General features: G+C 37.5%; 1 protein-coding gene across 1 annotated transcript in view; it reads left to right on the forward strand.

Annotated features, from left to right (window-relative positions):
- The first annotated feature begins 17,681 nt into the window (after positions 1-17,681).
- Positions 17,682-23,075, forward strand: part of plxnb2a.1 (plexin b2a, tandem duplicate 1) — a 108,884-nt gene continuing 103,490 nt past the window's right edge. The window contains exon 1 of the mRNA XM_058772146.1: positions 17,682-18,049. The gene's annotated coding sequence lies outside the window, so the exon portion shown is untranslated. The remainder of the gene's footprint in view (positions 18,050-23,075) is intronic.

Here is a 23,075-nt window from a genome sequence, read left to right on the forward strand (position 1 = left end):
ATTATCTAATGAAAGGTTAGATTTTTGTGAATTTTTTTAATAAAAGATCAAAAGGATTAACAATGCAGATTAATTTTCACAGCCTTCTTTGATCATATTTACCAAGGGTGCCGATATTTTTGGCCATGACTGTATATGTAACCAAATCTGACAAATATATTTTGTAATATATATCCATATATGTATGTATATATCCCGTAATGCATGACTATACATGTGTGTGTGTGTGTGTGTGTGTGTATATTAGGGGTGGCACGGTACACAGATGTCACGGTTCGGTACGCACTCGGTTCGGGGTCACGGTTCGATACGATTTCTGTACAACGGACGGGGGTTTCTTTTCATTTATTTTGAACAGACAGTAGTGCAAATTACAATTTTTCCATCTAAAATATACTAAATATTATTACATGTTATATTTATATATATAAAATCTGTTTTGTTTTCGTTTCGTGGTGCTTATATTTCAAATTGTAACAAAAATTATTTGTGATCAAACATTAATTTGTCGGACCCCCTGTAGTGCTGCTGTGGACCCCGGTTGAAGACCGCTGCTCCAGACCCTTTAGATTCCCAGCTCCATGTTGGTGCTTCTTCTCTTCAGTTCACCCCACTTATTTTCTACAGGGTTCAAGTCAGAGGACTGGAATGGTCATAGCAGAAGCTTGGTTTTGTGCTCAGTGACCCATTTTGTGTTGTTTTTGAGGTTTGTCTTTGGATTATTGTACGGTTGGAAGATCCAAACATGGCCCATTATAAGATTTCTAACAGAGTCAGTCACTTATTGATTTTTTTATCTGTTGGTATTTGATAGAATCCATGATGCCATGTGTCTAAACAAGATGTCCAGGACCTCCAGCAGAAATATAGGCCCACAACATCAACAATACAGCAGTATATTTCATTGTACACATGAGGTACTTTTTATCCCAGTGTTCACCAAACCCATCTTGAGTGTTTGCAGCCAAAAGCTCATTTTTAGTTTCATCTGACCATAGAAGCCAGTCCCATTTGAAGTTCCAGTCGTGTCTGATAACTGAATATGCTGGAGTTTGTTTTGGATGAGCTAGGAGAATTTTTCTTGAAACCCTCCCAAACAACATGTGGTGATGTAGGTGCTGTTTGACAATTTTTTTAAGGTTTTCTGACCCCGAGACTCAACTATTTTCTGCAATTCTTCAGCTGTGGTCCTTGAAGAGTCTTTAGCTACTCAAACTCTCCTTCTCATCGTGCATTAGGACGATATAGACACGCGCCTCTTCCAGGCAGTTTTGTAACATCTTGTGTTGATTGGAAATTCTTAATTATTGCCCTGATGGTGGAAATGGGAATTTTCACTGCTCTAGCTCTTTTCTTAAAGCCAATTCACTAATTTGTGAAGCTCAATTATCTTTTGCTGCACATCAGAAATATATTCTTTGGTTTTTCTCATTGTGATGGATGATTAAGGAATTTGGGCTTTGTTTTCCTTCCTATTTATATTTCTGTGAAACAGGAAGCCATGGCAGGATAATTTCATGTTCATAATCACCCTGGAGTGCTCAAAATTGTGAATTTGAATGGGAATATACTTCAGAGATATTTTACTCATAAGAATTTCTAGGGTGCCAATAATTGTGTCCAATATGTATTTCATAATGATATTTCCCCATTTTAAATTCTTATTATCTAATGAAAGGTTAGATTTTTGTGAATTTTTAATAAAAGATCAAAAGGATTAACAATGCAGATTAATTTTCACAGCCTTCTTTGATCATATTTACCAAGGGTGCCGATATTTTTGGCCATGACTGTATATGTAACCAAATCTGACAAATATATTTTGTAATATATATCCATATATGTATGTATATATCCCGTAATGCATGACTATACATGTGTGTGTGTGTGTGTGTGTGTATATTAGGGGTGGCACGGTACACAGATGTCACGGTTCGGTACGTACCTCGGTTCGGGGGTCACGGTTCGATACGATTTCTGTACAACGGGACGGGGGGGGGGGTTTCTTTTCATTTATTTTGAACAGACAGTAGTGCAAATTACAATTTTTTCCATCTAAAATATACTAAATATTATTACATGTTATATTTATATATATAAAATCTGTTTTGTTTTCATTGTGAGTGTACACAAATAAAAGTAGACCTTTATACAGTGATTATTAATAAGACAATAAGTGTTTAAAGTTGATTCTGCTGGTATAAGGAAACAGTTGAATGATCGCGCCGGAGCGCGCGCGCACACACACACACACACACACACACACAAAACACATCAGTTCCAGCATTGCTAACTTGATAGCGCAGTTGGTACTTTATCAAAATAAAATAGTGAGCCAAACATCAGCGCGCACGCCTCTGTGTCACTGTTGGAACGCGACTGAAGTACAAAGCCTATCATTTACATAATAAATAATAGTTTAGCATTCAGATACGTTACATCGCAAATATGGAAATATTATGGAATATTTGGATTTGTGCCGAGGGGTAGGATACTTGAGCACAAAGCTCCATTTCGCAAACAGTTGAGTGCGCAAGCCTCTAAAGCAAGGGTCTCAAACTCAATTTACCTGGGGGCCGCTGAAGGTAGAGTCTGGGTGAGGCTGGGCCGCATTAAGTATGCTTTGGGGGGGGAGGACATAAAAATAAAGGGGCATTGTATGATTATTCCTTAAAGATGAGGTTTTAATAGTTTTACTAGTTGTAGCCTATTACGTTCTGCCCAATGTCTTCAAGTAAAACTGAACTTTTATTTTGACGGGTTGCCGTGAATACCTTTACACCTTTATTACTCTAGAATATAGAAATGGCACGCCGTCGTGTAAATAAGATAAATAACATAAATAACATAACAAGGCTAATTAGTTTGTTTAATAAATAATGGTAGGGGAAACACTGTAAGTGATAAAAAAATAAAAAAATAAAAGCGCGGCAAGACTCAGCAAAAAGGTGCGTTTGAGAACAACGTGTGGGCCGCACTAACACTAAACTTTGATGTCAAGTAGGGGGGCCACAAAATATCATCCCGCGGGCCTCAATTGGCCCCCGGGCCGCGAGTTTGAGACCCCTGATATACAGTATCTCACAGAGGTGAGTACACCCCTCACATTTTTGTAAATATTTTACTATATCTTTTCATGTGACAACACTAAAGAAATGACAATTTGCTATAATGTGAAATAGTGAGTGTACAGCTTGTATAACAGTGTAAATTTGCTGTCCCCTCAAAATAACTCAACACAGAGCCATTAATGTCTAAACCACTGGCCACAAATGTGAGTACACCCCTAAGTGAAAATGTCCAAATTGGGCCCAATTAGCCATTTTCTCTCCACGGTGTCATGTGACACGTTAGTGTTACAAGGTCTCAGGTGTGAATGGGGAGCAGGTGTGTTAAATTTGGTGTTATCCCTCTCACTCTCTCATACTGGTCACTGGAAGTTCAACATGGTACCTCATGGCAAAGAACTCTCTGAGGATCTGAAAAAAAAGAATTGTTGCTCTACATAAAGATGGCGTAGGCTATAAGAAGATTGCCAAGACCCTGAAACTGAGCTGCAGCACGGTGGCCAAGACCATACAGCGGTTTAACAGGATAGGCTCCACTCAGAACAGGCCTCGCCATGGTCGACCAAAGAAGTTGAGTGCACGTGCTCAGCGTCATATCCAGAGGTTGTGTTTGGGAAATAGACGTATGAGTGCTGCCAGCATTGCTACAGAGGTTGAAGGGGTGGGGGGTCAGCCTGTCAGTGCTCAGACCATACGACGCGCACTGCATCAAATTGGTCTGCATGGCTGTCGTCCCAGAAGGAAGCCTCTTCTAAAGATGATGCACAAGAAAGCCCACAAACAGTTTGCTGAAGACAAGCAGACTAAGGACATGGATTACTGGAACCATGTCCTGTGGTCTGATGAGACCAAGATAAACTTATTTGGTTCAGATGGTGTCAAGCGTGTGTGGCGGCAACCAGGTGAGGAGTACAAAGACAAGTGTGTCTTGCCTATAGTCTAGCATGGTGGTGGGAGTGTCATGGTCTGGGGCTGCATGAGTGCTGCCGGCACTGGGGAGCTACAGTTCATTGAGGGAACCATGAATGCCAACATGTACTGTGACATACTGAAGCAGAGCATGATCCCCTCCTTTCGGAGACTGGGCCGCAGGGCAGTATTCCAACATGATAACAACCACTGCCTTGCTAGAGAAGCTGAGGGTAAAGGTGATGGACTGGTCAAGCATGTCTCCAGACCTAAACCCTATTGAGCATCTGTGGGGCATCCTCAAACGGAAGGTGGAGGAGCACAAGGTCTCTAACATCCACCAGCTCCGTGATGTCGTCATGGAGGAGTGGAAGAGGACTCCAGTGGCAACCTGTGAAGCTCTGGTGAACTCCATGACCAAGAGGGTTAAGGCAGTGCTGGAAAATAATGGTGGCCACACAATTGTGACACAAAATGTGTCCAATTTGGACATTTTCACTTAGGGGTGTACTCACTTTTGTGGCCAGCGGTTTAGACATTAATGGCTGTGTGTTGAGTTATTTTGAGGGGACAGCAAATTTACACTATTATTCAAGCTGTACACTCACTACTTTACATTGTAGCAAAGTGTCATTTCTTCAGTGTTGTCACATGAAAAGATATAATAAAATATTTACAAAAATCTGAGGGGTGTACTCATTTCTGTGAGATACTGTGTGTATAGATATATAACGTGCTACGTGTACTGTATTATAGAGCCCTGCACGGGCCTCAAATTTAGGCCCTAGCCCGGCACCTGGCCCTAGACACTCAGGCCCTAGCCCGGCCTGTGTCCGACAGCTTATCAGAATTACTGGCCCGAGTCCGATCCAAGCCCGTCTTTTTTTTTTTTTCTTCTCCCAAAACGGCTCATGTTTCAGCTGTTAAAATAGTTCAGTTTTGTATGTAATGGCAAAGTGATTATATTTCATTTGGTTTTTTTATTAAGTTCATTTAGAAAAACGTTTGGGGCAATTTTTTGTTCATTAAATAAGTTTTTTCTTTCTTAAAGTAATGACCAGGCGGCCGGCGGCAGACCGGCAGGCTGATCATAATTTATTTTGATGAATTTAGCCTTCTCAAATCATTACGACTTGCCTAAAATAAAATCTATATACTGAAACAGTTCAAGCATATAACAATGTTTAAACGTTACACCTAGATAAATGTGTGCTGCATCCAATAGTTTGTGCGGAGAGTGGAAGCTAAAGCGCAGGACATGGAGGCACCAGTGCAATCAATTGCATTTTTTTTCAATGGAAACATCATAAAATAATTTTTGTTTATAAAGGTAAGAGTAATAAATCATTCGGAACTGTAAAGGGTCTACTTTTATTTGTGTGCACTCACAATATCAACAAAACGTTGTGCTTTTATAAAATAAACAATGCACTTTCTGCCGTCTCATCTTGAACATGAGCGCTTCACAAAAATGAACCGAAAGTCAGTGAATATATGCATCACAGATATGATAAATATATCTATAGAAAGTTTTAAATTACTACTTAACGAAATAAATCAAATCGAAAACAAAAACTCTTTCATTATACATAATCCGTGAAGATGCACTTCTTTCTAAAGGCGCGTCTAATGAGGAGATGGCGAATCAGGATCATTACAATTTCCCCCAGACACATTCATGGTAATTACTTTTGCTGGAGCTTTATGGCAAGCTTTATTGTGTGTATTTGAACTGAATGATTAAATGTGGACGTTAATTTGCCTGAATCTGTATAGAATTGGGGACCTTTGTAGACATATTGGGAATGTATTTTTGAGACATTTAATTTTGTATGTAAACCCATGTGTTAATAAAGAGGAATGAGTGTTTCAATAAAGCTATGTAGTACTGTATTGTTTCTGTTTTATTGCTAAATATATATTTTATATATATCAATATATGGCTACACATGGTTCATGCATATATTGCAGAATATTGAAAAATATAAGCACTAGAGTCCCATATATCAAAATATATTATTTCATACATCATATTATATCTTCCAATATATTCACATATATTTTTGCTTCGTAAGGGTCTGATGTCCGGGGTTGGATCCAATATTCTTGACGTGGAGACTAGATTTGTCGGCAGGATGTTGGTATGATATATCACTTTAGAAGTTTTTCATGGAACACAACCCTGTAACCAACACATGCAGATTAATTGTTTGGTACAATGTATCATGTTCACGTTGTATTGCAAAGCACATTTTTTGCTATTGAGGTGGCATACATTTAAGTTTAAGGACAGGTTTGGTGCGTTGAGTAGGTGGATTAAGTTGTAGAAGTAGAGTCAACAGTGTAATTATTGATGTAACTACATAAAAAATGTAAATACATGTATTTACAGAATAAGTGCATTGTAATGATTAACTTAAATGCAAGTACATAGTAGTCAAAGTCATTTAAAGTGTTAGTTCACCCAAAAATGTTCTGTCATTAATTACTTACCCTCATGTCATTCCAAACCCATAAGACCTTCATTCATCTTCAGAACACAAATTAAGATATTTTTGATGAATTCTGAGAGCTCTCTGACCCTCCATAGACAGCAACACAACTGAAATGTTCCCAGACCCCAAAACGTAGTAAGGACATCGACATCAGTGTGACATCAGTGGACTGTTTAAATTTTTGTTTAAATGTTTAAATTATACATAATTTTTTAATTATGTATAGTAAAAGACAATACATAATTAAATTATCTTAAATAATCTAACATAATAATAAAACTGGAAAGAAGAAGAAGAAAGTAAAAGTTGAACATAACACAAAGTACAGACTACATAAAGTGCGTGTGTGCACCTGAATGAAACAGTGCAACAACCTGGGTGTCACAGATTCACCAGCCACATCAGCCACCTACACCCATTCACAATCGCCAGATTACTGATTACGAATACCTGACTCCACTTACCTTGGCACTATATCAGCCTACTCACCTCAGTCCCTCCTCGGCTGGTCTCAAGGTTGCCTTTCCTCACGCTTCTACTCACCTCTCTGGATCGCCGTGGCTCTGTGTCTCCCGCCGTCTTGCTGGATCTCCCTATAAAGATTAAGATAAGGACTTCAATCCTCAGTTGGATGAGCTATAGTTATGTTTCAGTTTTGAACTTACCATTGAAAGTCCTCCTTCAGTTTGTATAAATAAAGAAGCTCTGAATCGTTCCTCCCATTTATGCTTCTCACTCTTTTCACTTTTTGAATGTTAGTGTATAGTGTGTATGTTTGGGCATAGAAAGATCTACAGAGTTACAAATCTCAAAATCCACTCCAAAGGGAGATATTTCGTTTAAAAAAAATCCCTTTTCAAGAACTACAAAGAAAGGCTCGTTTGGACTACAAAGTTGTTTTCTTGTATTTGTGATATCACAAATTGGCCCATTAGAATATTATTAAAATAAATCCCTCCTACTGAAATTCGAATGGTTGGCGGGTGGAGAGAATGCTTGGTTGAGCACTCCACGTTTCAAAATCGAAACCTGGTGCGGGTGTTTTTATATCACTATATGAAATTTTTGATGTCATTTTCATTTCATCTTGCATGTAATGTCTGATAAAGCAGCGTTTGTGAGCGGAATGCTGCTTTGTGTACAGCGTTACCGGGGAAACCTCGCTCTCTCCCGCTCCAACAGCGCCTCCTGCTGGCAGAGAATTGATTTGCATATATATGCCGCCAATAATAGTGCAACTCTGTGGCAACAAAGACTATAGAATACCTTAAAGAGACTTTGGTGGCAAAGAGTATAGAAGCCCAAGAGGCAAAACTCAATAGAACGCTCCATAGCAACAGTTGCCCCCATGACGTGACTGTGCCGACGCCGTTTTGGACTGAAAACTACACTGAAACGCTGTAGAATAATAGCAAAGTCACTTTAAGACTATTCTATAGTCTTTGATAATAGGAGCCAGTTGCGCTTGACCAACTTACAATAACACATTTAAAGTATATATACTCTTTGTCGGCACTGATTCTAGCTGTCACTATGGCAAATATCAGCTGATTGTTTAAAAAAACCGTGCATTAAAGCTGAAATACAGCCTGAACGATGACAACAATAACGTAAAATCACTAGACTAGTGATCATCAAATCCTTTTAACAGTTTATTTTACAGACCTTATTTTAAAGTCTTCCCTGTTTTTTCACAAAACCTTTTGCTCTCTAGAAACCATGTAGTTTCGGCTGAAATATTTCAAGTTCAAGTGTTCGCATTATAAACACTGAATTAATACAGACATATGAAATTAATTAAATTAATTACTAATAATAATAAATTAGGAATGTTGGACAATAAATATATAACAGGAATATAACAGCTTGACAGTAAACTGTTTTTGCAGTATTTAATGTCCGTTAAAGGAAGATTATTATTTAATAGTAAATAATAATATAGTAAGTGGCCGCGCTACCGAAGCGCCACTTAGTGGTTGTAACCCAAAACGCATCGGAGTTTCGCCTTGGTCTCATCGGTTTCACCGGGCGCATGCGCCTGGCTCTATAACTTCCGGTCTGTGTTTGGTTATCGGTCTGGCTACAAACGCAGTTAAAGTTAAAGTGATGAGTAATGAAGTTGGGCTGTGGGTTTTATTTCCCATACATTTATTTATTTCTGGCGAGCTGCCACGATATCAAAACCGGCTTTTTTGAATAAACACGTACTGCACGTTTAAAAATCAAAACGCGGCGCTGGTGTTTTTATATCATTGTATTTCTGAAGGAATACTGTCTTTAGGAACTTTTCGATGTCATTTTCATTTCATCTTGCATGTTATATGCCTGATAAAGCAGCGTTTGTGAGCGGAGCTCTGCGTTGTGTACAGTTACCGGGGAAACATCTCCTTCTCCAGCTTTAAAGCACCTCCTGCTGGCAGAGAATGAATTTGCATTTTCAATAAATCCGTCTGATTTACGCAGCAAACATATTTTGCTTGTTATCAAACATAATCTACTCAAGAGGGACTCAAGCTGTTGATTAGATTTGGAAGTCTACCAGAAGTTAAGTTAGGGCCACAAAAGCGCACATGTGCAGTAATGTTTTTTGTGTTGTTGCCCTTGAAACCATCTCTTTGACTAAGGTATAAATAAATTCAACTGTATAGCAGTTTCACTGCAATTCATGTTATAATGTTAGAATTAAAGAACAATAAACATAATGCATATTACCGTTGCACTTATCTGTAAATAGTAAATGCAGTTATTTTTAAGCTGTTGTTGACATCCTATCCAAAACTTGATTTAGCCAAAAAACAACAACAACAACAACGTTACCACTTTAATATGTCTTGCAATATCCGTGCGTGCAAAGGTTCTGCGCGATCCTCTTGTTCAATATTCTCGGGGTCTGAATTGATATAGCAATATTGACGAACTTGCTGTTCTGGCAAGGGGCGGGGCAGTACTGAAACACCGTCTAAGCTGTTCGCCAATCACAACGCACTGGGACAGCTAACCAATCACAACACATTTAGTTATTAGGAAGGCGGGCCTTCATCAAACCCCGAACTAATCGAGCAGTTTATGCCAGGCTGGGGAGAAAGGTATTGTAATCATGTAAATTATGTGAAAAACAATGCGAGTTTCGAATCACCAAGCATGAGAGCATGTTCTAGTACACCCCCAAAATAAAATCAAGACTTTGTAAAAGAGCATAATAGGACCCCTTTAATAGACAAGGCACAATAGCGAGGTTGATTTTGCAAATGTGCGGACGTGCAAAGTATGCAAGTTGTGTTTCAAGTGTTTGTGTTCAGGTATTTATAGTGTGGTCGTGTATATGTGTGAATGTAGTTGTCAGGTCAGTTCATATGGAGTTGAGGATCTGATGACTTGGGGGAAGAAACTGTCATCAGAATCTGACCGTGAGGGCCTAAAATGCTTCTGTACCTTCTGCCGGATGGCAGGAGGGTGAAGAGCTGGTGAGGGATGTGTGGGGTCACTTGCAATCGTGGTGGCTTTGTGAATGCAGCGAGTGGTGTATATGTCTGTGATAGAGGGGAGAGAGACTCCGATGATCATTTCAGCTGTCCTCACTATCCGCTGCAGGGTCTTGCAATCTGTGATTGCAATTCCCAAACCAGGTAGTGATGCAGGTGCTCAGAATGCTCTCTAAAGTCCCTCAGTAAAATGTGGTTAGGATGGGGGGTGGGAGATGTTTTTTCTTCAGTCTGCGTAAAAAGTAGAGACGCTGCTGAGCTTTCTTTGCTATGGAGCTGGTGTCAGATGAACACCAAGGAATTTGGTGCTCTTTACGATCTCTACAGAGGAGCCGTCGCTTTTCAGCGGAGAGTGGTTGGTATGTGATCTAAAGTCAACAACCATCTCTGTTGTTTTGTCCACGTACAGGGACAGGTTGTTTACTTTACACCAGTCCGTTAGCCGATACACCTCCTCTCTGTATGCTGATACGTCGCTTTTGCTTATACGACCCACCACGGTCGTTTCATCAGCAAACTTTGCACAGGCGTTGGTCAGTAAAGTGAACAGCAATGGACTAAGCACGCAGCCTTGGGGAGCTCCAGTGTCCAGTGCTCAGTGTGGTGGAGCTGGAGAAGCTGTTTCCGATCTGGACTGTCTGAGGTCTCTGACAGGAAGTCCAGGATCCAGTTACAGAGGGAGTGGTTCAGTCCCAGCAGGCTCAGCTTTTCAATCAGTGTCTGAGGAATGATTGTGTTGAAAGCTGAGCTGAAGTCTATGAACAGCATTCTGACATATTTGTCTTTTTTTATCCAGGTGAGTGAGATCTAGATGAAGGGTGGTTGTGATGGCATCATCTGTTGAGTGTTTTGGATGGTACGCAAACTGTGGGTCCAGCGTGGGGGGCAGCAGGTTCTTGATGTGCCTCATGACAAGCCTCTCAAAGCACTTCAGATAAAGGAGATTCGAGATTGGTCTGTAATTAATTAATTCTTTGGGGTCAAGTTGTGTTTTTAAAAAAAGAAAGGCTTAATAACAGCCAGTTCGAAGGTTTTTGGTACATATCCTTATGACAGTGACAAATTAATAATATTCAGAAGAGGATCTATGACTTCTGGAAGCACCTCATTTAGTAGCTTAGATGGAATAGGGTCTAACATACATGTTGTTGTTTAATATAAATGTTGTTGTATAATATAAATCCCCTTTGTTTCTCTAGAGACCAGAATTGGGCAGCCCTAACCCAGCCTCTCCCCCATTAACCACAGGAAGTAGTACAGGAAGCAGCCCACGTGTGAGCCATCAAAGGCCCTGTGGTGACACCCAGAGCCTGGGACGAGGTGCTGTGGCTGGGGACAGGGATGCACTTGAAGCTGAAGGATTCTAGAGGCCAGGGGGTCAAACACAACCTCTTTGAGAAAGTTTCTGTTTCCCATAACTAAGCTGAGAATGAGGCTTTACTTCATCTTTCATGTAATGCTTCAGCTTACTCAGTGTTGTCACTTGACTCCTTGACACATTTAGTGAGGTACTGACAGGAAGCCTTTTACACATCTCAACCATCATGGGTATTTATAAAGTCAATAATCAGCAGAAATGCAGTAAAACAGATAAAGGGGGAAGCTGAGAAGGCAACAAGTGAAAGAGTGGGAAAGTGAAACTGCAGACGTACCTCCATTAAATTAACAACCTCCCTCGCACACTGTCTCTCTTATGCAGTATAACCGTAAGATGCTTTCACATAAATGATTATGGATCTCTGTGGTACTTTGATTAGCATTGTGACATTTTTAAAATGTCAACACACTGTCACCTAGTGGTTTGACATTCAAAGCACACTTAAGTTGCAAACAAAACATCTCATGTTACCATGGTTTTATTAAATATAGTATTTAATATAGATGTTATTAAATATAAATTTATTAAACTAGATTTTTCATATTTTCAGTTCTCATTTTATGTGTTTTTAATTATATTTCTATAGCTTTAATTACTTTTTATCTCATTTTCAGTTTTAGCAATTTTAGTAGGCTACCTCAACTACATTTTTATTATTTCAGTTAGTTTTCAAAGCAACGTTCCTGAAGTTTTTTTTTTTTTTTTCAGATTGTTTTTTTAATATAATATTTCTATTTTATTAGATTTTTCTTTTATTTATTTAAGCATTATTTCAATTACTGAAAACGATTATTAAGTGATTGATTTATTTTTACAACACTAATTCCAAAGCCTTCTTGAAAAGCCTTGACACTCAAGCTCTGCTTTAGAGTAACTGGTAAACCAAGGTCGCTTTTAATTATACTAGCAATGAGACAAAAAGTGAGTTTCCAAAAGTGCAATTATTTGCTCACATTACCTCACAAAAACCAATGTTCTTGTTAGCTGGTTATTCAGTGTTCCATAGCCAATGCAATTTGTTATCCTGGGGACAGTAGCACAAACCCATTATGAAAAAATCTGTTATTTCCAACTTCTGAAGGTTATCTGAAAGAGTGTTGCCCCAATTAAAATTTCAGAAGTTCCTATTGCATTTTTCCGCTCCGTGAAGCTTATTATTTGATACCAACTAGCCGTAAAACCACAGAAATGAATGGATCTGATGTAATCACATACTGATGTAATAGATTATAGAATCAAGTTTTAATCATTAGAAAAAACAAAGAGCTTCCTGTTATATGTGTGTGTGTGTGTGTGTAAGCAACACTCCAGGCAATTAATAAATCAAAGCGGGATTATTGAAAGCCAAGAATGGATGTGGCTCTTGAAAGAGCTTCAAAGTAATTATTTAAATAATTGTCCTTTGAGCATGTTGAGAACATTTACATTGTTTGCATTGGGAATAATCTGGGAATCTGATCAACCACATTGGATGCTCTGGCACAATGTCTTCCTTCAAAGAGTGGCTCTCATTCTTCATTAGTGGCTTCATTAGCTTTCTCACATCTCTGATCACTTGCAATCAGGTTGATGATGAGAACTGGGTATTTCACAGCTCAAGTTGCCAGACGAAAGAATTAAGGATTGTCTTCTCTTCATTTTTAATAAACATATCTAAGTAAGATACATACATAGGCCTATAAGATGAGTAGTTTACAAAAAAAAAAGAAGTTTTTTTTTTTAACCAAATGGCAATTTTTTAAGCATTTCATGGGCCAAGGATACAGTTATTTGATCATAAAAAAAAAATCATAAATATATACTAATTAAAATATGGTAAAAATGTAAAAGTATTTTTACAGTTTTTGTAATATTTAATAAATATTACAAATTTAATTTTCTTATTTTAATCATTCAAACCTCACTAAATTGTGTTTGATTTACATTTTAACCCCTTAACTGTCACTCACAGTTTTGAACATAGACATTATAGTGCACTATCCAAACTTACATTTTTATAATTCATGAATGAAAATATTTTGCAACGTGATTTTGATGTACCATTTCCATGGTAATGCAATGTTTGATTTAAAATTGGGTTTCAAAGGATGAATTTTGAGATTTTAAGTTTTCAACTGATATATCATTTCTTATGATTTCTAATACATAATAGAGAAAAAGGCAACTAAGAAGACTTTCTGTGACAAAGGTCAGAACTTCTGTTATGATGTAGATTTTTCAGGTCCACTCTTGTCATAAATTAATCTATTACTTTTCCTACATAATTTTTTAACAAAAAACGTGGTAAAATACCTATTTAGGAGTCTTAGACCTTTTATCTTTTTTTTTTTTTTTTTACAAACTTTATATTGTACATCTACACACACAAACACACACACACACACACACACACACACACACACACATATATGAAGATATACAAAATAAAGATTGTAAAAAAAAAAAAGATAAAATAACCATATAATTGGCCCGTTTAAATTTAAATTGAACACATATACATATATTACATATATATATATAGAGAGAGAGAGAGAGAGAGAGAGAATAATATACTAGTATACAAGACTGAATATATATATATATATATATAATTTTTATATTAATAAATCTGCAGTATTTTGCACTGTTATAAAATACATAATATCTCTAAATATATGTAAATTAAAATATAAAATAATTTAAAAAAATAATAAAAATAAAATATTTATAATATTTTTATTATTAAAAACAATAAAATAAAGTATTTTGTACTTTTGAAGTGAGCAATCTTTGCCCTTCATCTTGATCGTGTTCCGTACAGCAGCCTCATCATTTGGCTGAACACAGGGGTGCAGAATTCTGGGTGATGGTCCCAGGACTTGTGGGATTGATGGTGAGAGCACCAGATGGCTCATTAGTGGCACTGCACCAAACTGGCACTGCAGGGAATACCGGATACCATCCACAAAACTAAACCAACATCTCCAGACGCTAAGTAATAGGAGTGCATGCAGTTTATACACAGACAATCACAAAAGCTCATGCACGCGCACACACAGATACGTGCATGGACCACGCACTCATTTACACACACACACACACACACACACACAGTCACTCACACATGCACGCATACACACCTCTTTGATTAGAGCGAGGTCTATGTAATAACTCATATTGACAGCCACCCGACCAAACTTGGCTCGGTGCAACAGGGAAGCAAATCTAATCATTGCACGCGCTAAAAATAACTCCTTTATTTCTCGCTCTCGCTCACTTTTGTTCATGTTTATCCCCCCTCCCTCTTCACGACTCCTTCTGTTTGCTGTCTCACAGCATATTGTCTTTCTCTGCCAACTGACAGCGTAACTGTTTCTGCTCATCTGTCTTTGCCGCCATTCTGGATGTGCCAAATTCAGGTGCTCACAGACGGATGCAAATAACGTCTGTTTCTTGTTGAACACGGACACAGTGAGAAATTACTGACGTTAAATGGTTCCTTTATGGGTTTTCGAGGTGTGGTAGTCTCTTGGTGGGGATTACACAGCTCAAAAGTCCCCCTGAGATTTTATATTTTGAGTTGATATTATGATTTCAAACAGTAGAGGGCGCCACAAGAATGCATCACGAAACCGTTTCATTCGTTCCCAAGAGATTTATTTATGTTTTGCAGTGTCTAGATGTCAAACTCAAGTTATTAGAAGTCAATATGTGCCTCAAAATATCTTTAAAAGACTTGAATCGTCGCTGGAAGCGGAAGAAACTACATGTGAGCCGCAATCAATATCTGTCCTTCACATCAGAGTCAATGAAAACATGGCCAGTGAAGTATAAAATGACCTGCTCTGTATCTGTATTGCCCTTGTTCATGATTTGCCAGATGATTCAGTCATCTATTTCTTAGCATTTAGTAAAAGAGGTGTGACAGATCCACTCCGAGCAATATAAGTACGGGACTATTTGAGAGAAAATAGAACAATGGTTGCAGATGACAGCCGGCTCTGTGTTCCACACTGTGCCATCTCATTCCCCCTGACAGCTATCATTATTATGATTTTTTCTCTGATTTTCTGTCTTTTCATCGCTGCTCCTGTTATATTTCTCATGTTTTGCTCAACTTTTCGCTGCATTTTACACTGTAAAATAATTGAGAAAGGCATTTTAGGAGGGTTGAGAGAGAATGAGGCAGGGAGGAAGGGAGAGGGAATAAATGAAAAAGCAAAGCATCTCTGTCCCTACAGGCCTCAGGGCAAAGACCGCACTCTTTTCCTTCAGACAGACTAATTTCCATAGTCATGAATTATTCAAATCATTCAGCTTTGACACTCAGTCCAACTACAACATACACACACGTGCAAGTGCACTTTCGCTGCAATAACACACTGGGGTCCAAAACAACATTTTAAAGAGACACTGCATTAATGATGTTGCTCATGTTACCCAGACTGTCCTCTGAAGGCAAAGCCGCAAAACACCTTGCTTACTTCAAAGACCTCAACTACCTGTGGAATTTGGTGGGTTTATGAATGTCAGTCTGTTAAATAGCTCTAATCTGGCCAGATTAAAGCCTATACATTTCAATAATAAAAATTAAGATGAAATTTCGTGTCAATTTTTTTTAATGCAAATGTATTTTTATTATTATTTTTTATTTTTATTTTATTGCACTTTATTTTATATATTGAATTTATTATTTTGTTAACATTGCTGACACCTTTTTATTTTATATTTTTATTATTGTATATTATTTATTTTATTATTTTGTTTTTTATTTGTAATCTTATTTTATTTCTTCTTCTTTTATTTATTTTTTTTTTTTTGCAAACATTACTTGTCATTATATATGTCATTATTCTAAACCTGTATTATCATCAATCCTCCTCCTACTCAGCCAAACATTAATCTTCAAAAAAGCATCCATAAACAGGCAGGATCAAAAACATTGGTCTAATGAAAGATGTGGGCTTAAATATGTTGTCACAACACAATTTTCTGCATCCATCCTCAATATCTGTCCTTTGATTATGATGTACAATTGGTTTGGCCTTAATCTCAGTCACAGCATGAGCCAGATTACCGCAAATCTCAGATTTACTGTAAGTGGGAGAGGAAAGGATCATTCTTTTATTCCAGCTCAGGCTTCACAGCAGGGGCTATGGGGGGCCTTAAGGGTGTTTGAAGCAAGGTTAGAGCAAAGAACTATTTCTGATTCCTATACTTCCACTCTGGAAAATGCTCTTTTTGAACACCTTTGAAGACTGAAACAGGCAGGATGGATCTACAGGGTCTAAACATCATCCAGAGGAATGTCTCCTCATCATCAGAGATAAAAAATAGAAACAGATTTTTACTAAATACAGACTCAGTAATCACAGTGTCCTTACAGTTATCAAAGTATAACAAAGATAGATATAACAAAAATAGATATAACAGAGAGATATACTTTGGCAATACTGTGCAAGTCATGCCAATAAAGCTCATTTGAATTGAATTGATATAGTTTGAAAAAACTGTGACAATGTCTGTTTAAATGCATTTTTTATTGTACCGTGTGCATTTTTTAATTTATTAACTTTACTGAAACTAGCATTGCTGGTAAGGTATTTTTATTTTAACTATTTTTTTGTGTATTGATGCTTTGTCAACACTGTATGCCATAAAATACAAATTAATTTTATTTTGTAATAATAGTTTTTATCATTGCAATTAGGCTGTTATTTTATTTAAAAAAATACTTGCAACTGATAGCTATTTTATTTTATTATGTTTTGATTTTATTTGATTGTTTGCATTAAAGCCTTGAAGAGGATTCCTGAATAAAAACTAACTAAATTCTCATTTTTATTTCTGGTAATGTATTTTTATTTTATCATGTCACTATTTTTGTGTATTGATGCCTTGGCAACAATGTATGCCATACAATTGAAATTTATTTTATGTATAGTATTTCATTTTTGCATGTTGCAGATATTATTTTATTTAAAAATGATTGAAAAATATTTATTTTATTTAAATGCCATTGTATTGAAGCATTGACGACTGTTCCTGAACAACTATTTTATAACATTGTCATTTTAATATTGGTCAAATTGTCATTTTAAATTTTCTGGTACCATGTATTATTTTATTGTGTGACTTTTTGTTTACTGATGCTTTAGCAACACTGCATGCCATGAAATTCAAATTAATTTAACCTGTCATATTTTATTATTGTATATTGTATAGTATATTTTATAGTATTATGTCACTGTATTTAAAAACTTGAAACCGAAAGCGTGTGTGTGTGTGTAAGAGAGAGAGAGAGGGGTGGTTGTGGGGGGTTGGGGGGAGCGCGAGTGCTCCCTCTGGTCAATCGGGGCAGGTCCAGATGAGTCTTGTGTCCTCATTCATCAGCTGTGGGGACTTTTACTTCACCGGCTTTCCTTCAAAACTCACACAGGTACCTCTGAACATTCATACTTCACCCGCACCTGGCGGTTTATCTGAAGCTCAGCCTACAGGGCGTGGAAAAGCCAGGAATTGTTTTCGACACTGGATTCCCAACATCGCCCATACTTCTTCGGATTTCCCTAACAAAGTGTCCTGCCTCCCCGGCTTTTCGCGTGGAATACTCTATTTTTCTACCAGCTCCAGTGATCCACTTGGAAGACGAATAATGTAAAGCTTTGATCGCGAGCGCTCTCTGGCAGTTTCCGAACAGAATTCTTGATCTGCCGTCGCGAGTTGTTTCTCAGAAAGGTGAGTGAGCGTTCAACTTTGTTTGTTTCAACTGCGTGGTTTACATTTCTTAGCCGCGAATGCTTTTAAACGTTTAAAACAACGTCTAATCGCTTTATTTTCTTGAGTCTCGCGCGTTCCTCCTTCAGACTTTAACTGTTATCGCTACATTTGTGACAATTCTTAAATTAAATCAGATCGAAGCAATAGAATTAAGTGGATTAGCAGTCACCGCTTTTGAAGCTTTGTAACACTTACAACAAAAACAACGAGTCTCATTGACATGCAACTTTTGTAACGTATTGTTTCAGCTTTCGTTGATTGTTTAAATATGTAAATAAGCCATAAAAGCACGCGCGGGGGTCGCGAGAATTTGGAAAGATACGCGACGTAGATAAAGTACCAGTACTGACATTCTTTACCATGGTGTTTACATGGTATTCCAGGGTATTTCCAAGATTACCATGGCACTGGGTGCAAAGCACAATAGTAGTACAATGGTACATACCTAAAAAATTACTGTATGTGAAGAGAAAAACATCGTAGTACCATGATTTGACATTTATAAGTGCCACATTGGCTTCAGATCGGTTGGTTTATGCAACACATATTTGCCTTCAATCCTGTAAAGTCTTGAAGGAACAAGATTTTCGGGTTTACACATGACATGTTAGCATGTTGTTGATAACTCAAACTCTCCTTTGCTCATTCTGTTTGCTTTAGCCGGATGTTTGTTCCTCTTTAACACTGTGCTGATGTTTGACATATGCTGTCTTAATAGTGTAACTAGCACTATGCCACCTAAGATGCACTTTCGTGATGTAAAACAAGGATTAATGATGGGATATTTAGTAATACCTGTTGTGTTTGATTGACCGTGAACCATTTGCCACAGACTGTGGATGGAGCAGAAAGCAGAGCTACAGTATCTCTGTTCTTGTTGTCATCGTCTGATGAGTTTCACTTACCTTCATTTCATTTTCTTCTGGCTTGTTTATTTCCCCAATTACACCCAGCTCTCATATTATACAAGCTGTTGTGATAAAATCAACTATAATGAGGTAATCAAATTTCTCTCTGCTCTGTAATTGGGTGGCTGCGTTGCTGTTTGTATTGCAGTGAAGTTCATTGCTGGCAGTGTTACACAACTGATCACTTTGAATGTTTGTCTATTAGTTAAAGGCATACTTTGAAGCTTTGCTTAACTGGCGAACCTTTTTACTTGGAAGTTCAAGTCCAAGTTTACGTTTATAGTGATGCTCCGCAGAAAAGCTCATCTGGATGGCTATTCCAAATGGACATTGACGACAAACATCATATGATACAGTGAAAAAATTGGCATAGAAACAATTTTTACTCAGAAATTGCTAGTTAATTTGGCAATTCATTAAAAAGTAATGGCAAGCAACACATTTTTTACACAAATACAAGTACAAATACACAGTGTTTCTGGGAAATATCTCCATTGTGTGCTTAAGCCCTTCGAACAGAATCCCAACCACTGCATGTAATGTAAAAACCTGGAGTGTTTTTGATTGCATTCATTTCAGTGGGTTTGCATGGATTTGATGACTGTAATCAGTAGAATATTAGCTTCTGTAATGGGTATTATTAACAAGTAACATTTGTTGCCTGATATCTGAGTAACTACTAGGTGGATGTATTCAGAAACTGGAAACCTAAATTGCCCTGATTATAATTTAAATAAGTTGTATTTATTATAGTTGCTAAATATATATATATATATATATATATATATATAAACAGCCACAAAACTTCGTTTTGATTCTTCCGTATGAGAACGTTCCTCTTGCTTGAGCGATTCATAGCAGGAAGTAATCCGGCCCCCTCAAGGTCAAAGATCAATGGTCAAAAACAGAGAGCGTGGAGAGAGAGTACGCTCTTTTTACCCCTCTTTCTTCCTCCATTCTTCATCTCTTATGAGCAATGACTGTGTTTATTTGTGTTTCTTGTCGAGAAAAATGCACCCAGTACACAGTGGCCTCATTCATGCACTTCCTGAGGACTTTGTGTGTTTGTTTGTTCATGTCGCCCATAGAACATGGAGCTGGCTTGATTAAAAAATCATGATAATCATGTGAAACCCTCATCTTCCTGTTTTGAATCACTGACTTGTGTCTCAACAGGTCCTTTGGTCTGTGATATCAGAGTGTTGATTGTTATGAGAGTGATAATGATGATTAATTGGCATTAAAGAGAGTGTGTTGAAAGTGCATACAGTATGTATCTGTGTTTGTGGTTTTGTTGTCCTTGTTCGTACATCTTTGCCAGTCCCCCTGGATAAGCCCATCTGTGGTCGTCTGGATGTTCACTCAGTCATTCTCACTTCCTGAACAGCCCACTCAGTTATGAGCTAATCACAATGGCTTTTCTTTCTGCTGTTCTGCATTATGTTTCTTAAGAACACTCTTGGCGTTCTCAGAATTGTATTTGAATACGTTTTCTCTTTTTTTGTGAAGGTATTTCTACTGTTGCTCATAATTATGTAACTCCAATGATTAATTTTCTATTCGTGTTGTGGGCACGATTTTTGAATAATATAAAATAATATGCTTAGTCATGCATAAACAGATCTCGGAACAGCACGTCTATCTTAAAGGGAAGGTTCACCTAAAGATACAAATTGATAGTTTAATCGCCCTCATGTCTTTTTCAAACCCATATGAGATACTTCAGTGGAACATTTTGAAGAATGTAGTTGTTGCTCTTTTTCATTTAGTTACAAAGAATGATTGAATGTTGCAAAAGCATCATTAATGTGTCATAAAATCAGTTTTGTGCTTTTATTTGAAATATTCTGAAGCCATGCAATAGATTTTGATTCAATCATTAAGGCTGGTTTATGAACAGAATCATCCGATTCATTGACTCAAAAGAATTATTCATTCGTTGACTCTGTCTTATATTAAAAAGATTGGCCAGGAGGATGTTCTTCAAAAAGTCACCTTGACAACATACAAAATTGGTAAATGATGTTATTGAGTCAGTGAGTGGAACTTGAGAAATGGATCAGTTTGATTCATGAACAGATCATTCAGGCTGGTTTTGTGAACTGGATCAACCAATTCATTAAAAAGATTTGACTCAAAAGAGTGATTCACTCATGAGCTGTGATTTAAGGCTGATGTCCCTTTGAGGTCAACTAACCTTTGTAGTCCTGTATGCCCCAGAACAGCCTTCTGCTGGTTGCCCTTCTCTGTCAGCTGTTGCAATAGAAGCAAGCACCTTGTCAGTCTGTGAAAAGCACTTCAGCTCTGAATCCTCATATACAGTGACGCTAATGGATTTATATGGGCGCTAATTTAGGCCTATGTCACGCTAATGGATCTGCACTGGTAGATTGTGCTGAGAATAATGAAAAAGCCGCACAAAGGCCGATGTCTATCGAGAAGCCGCCACAGTGCCTAATACAACCTCGTTTCCCCCCTCCATTCTGCTTTACTTAAATCAGAATGTGGCTTTTGGGCCTCATATTTAATTATTGGGAATGAGGTGGAGAGGAAGTGTGAGATGGAGACATGCCAGGGCATGTTATGATGTCCTAGAGCTCACGTCTTCTGGGGTTGGAGCATCAGATTCATTTGCTTGCATCGGCCCTCTTGTGCGTTATCAGGGGACAAAGGTTATGTTTACTTCAGACTTCCGTTTAAGCTGTTGGACTGGAATGCCTGGTGCATTAATGCTCATCATGAGAGATATTGTGTTGTAGGATCATGGGAATTTGTGCCTGTGCTTCTCCTAAATGTTGTTTATATTCACTCACACGCTTCAGCAGTCATTGATTTGTGTATAGATAACCGTACAGGTGTCCTTCCATACTGAGAAGGCATAGACCTGCTTTTCTGAGAGAGTTCTATGATATAAGAGCTGTTTCGCTCAGAGTTAGTGCTCGATCAATATGGGTTTTTCATCAGCTGAAACCTAGAGAGCAGGGTAGCTGATGTAATGCCAATACAGTACGATGGCAATTGCGACTAGAAATGTTGGTGCCATATCTATTATTCACAGATTTTCACAATTTTATAAAAAAAATTTTAAAATTCAAATTTATTTTATATATATCTATCTATATCAGCTGATTGGATATTTAATTTCCACTCTTTTTACGTTTAGGTTACATTTAGAACTCTATATAAGATGATGACAAGATTAATCCTAAACACTAATAATTTAATAATATTGTTAATTGTAATAGATTTGTGATGCCTAAGTTAGCATTTTCCATTTCAAATAATTGAATTTGTTTTTATTTATTTAGTATAGAATTTTTTTTATTGGCTACTTATCGGTTAAAATTCTGAAAATACATTATTGACTTTTTTTGTTTTGTTTAAGGCTGTTGTTAAATTTACAAGTTTTTAAGTGTTTTGTTCTTTATGTATTTATAGATCTGTGGTACATAACTAGCAGAAATTAAAAACTGTTTATTCATTTTTTTTTAATTGACGAGGCTTAAAAACTGGCAAATTTGTTAATTGCTCCAGTGGGCACCGTTATTGACCAAGTATCGGCTGAATAATTAGCCTGGCAGATAAATCAATGCGCAGTGCTGGTCTAAGAATGAAATAAAAGGTTATTAGAGATAAATATAGTTGATGTTTTTAAGGAACTTAAATTGACAGAAATGAGGATATCAGCTCCTCTAACTTTTATTTTAAAGTGAATTTTTACATTAGTTCTGAACGTGCGGAAAGTCTGATGATGTTGGGACTTTGTGTAAAGGTCAGAGTCATTAACACTTCTTCTGTTTTGTTTGTGCAAGTTTCTGACAAATGGGATCTGTCTGACAGCCATCCGTCCTCTTTACAATGATTCAATGAATAGGCATGTCTGCTCTGCGTTTTTTGACCATGCTTGTCATGTCTGTGGGTGTGACTTTAGTGTGTGTTTGTGTGAGGGTGGGCAGTGTGTTTAAATTTAGTTGATCGTATTAATTAGTAACTCAGTATCAGCATCACGCCGAGGGTGACGGAGCGAATTGTCACAGTAATGTCTCTGGTGCATTTCAGGGTTTGCTTGAGACGGC

Source organism: Onychostoma macrolepis, chromosome 04 (genome assembly GCF_012432095.1).
Source record: "Onychostoma macrolepis isolate SWU-2019 chromosome 04, ASM1243209v1, whole genome shotgun sequence".
Lineage (NCBI taxonomy): Eukaryota > Metazoa > Chordata > Actinopteri > Cypriniformes > Cyprinidae > Onychostoma > Onychostoma macrolepis.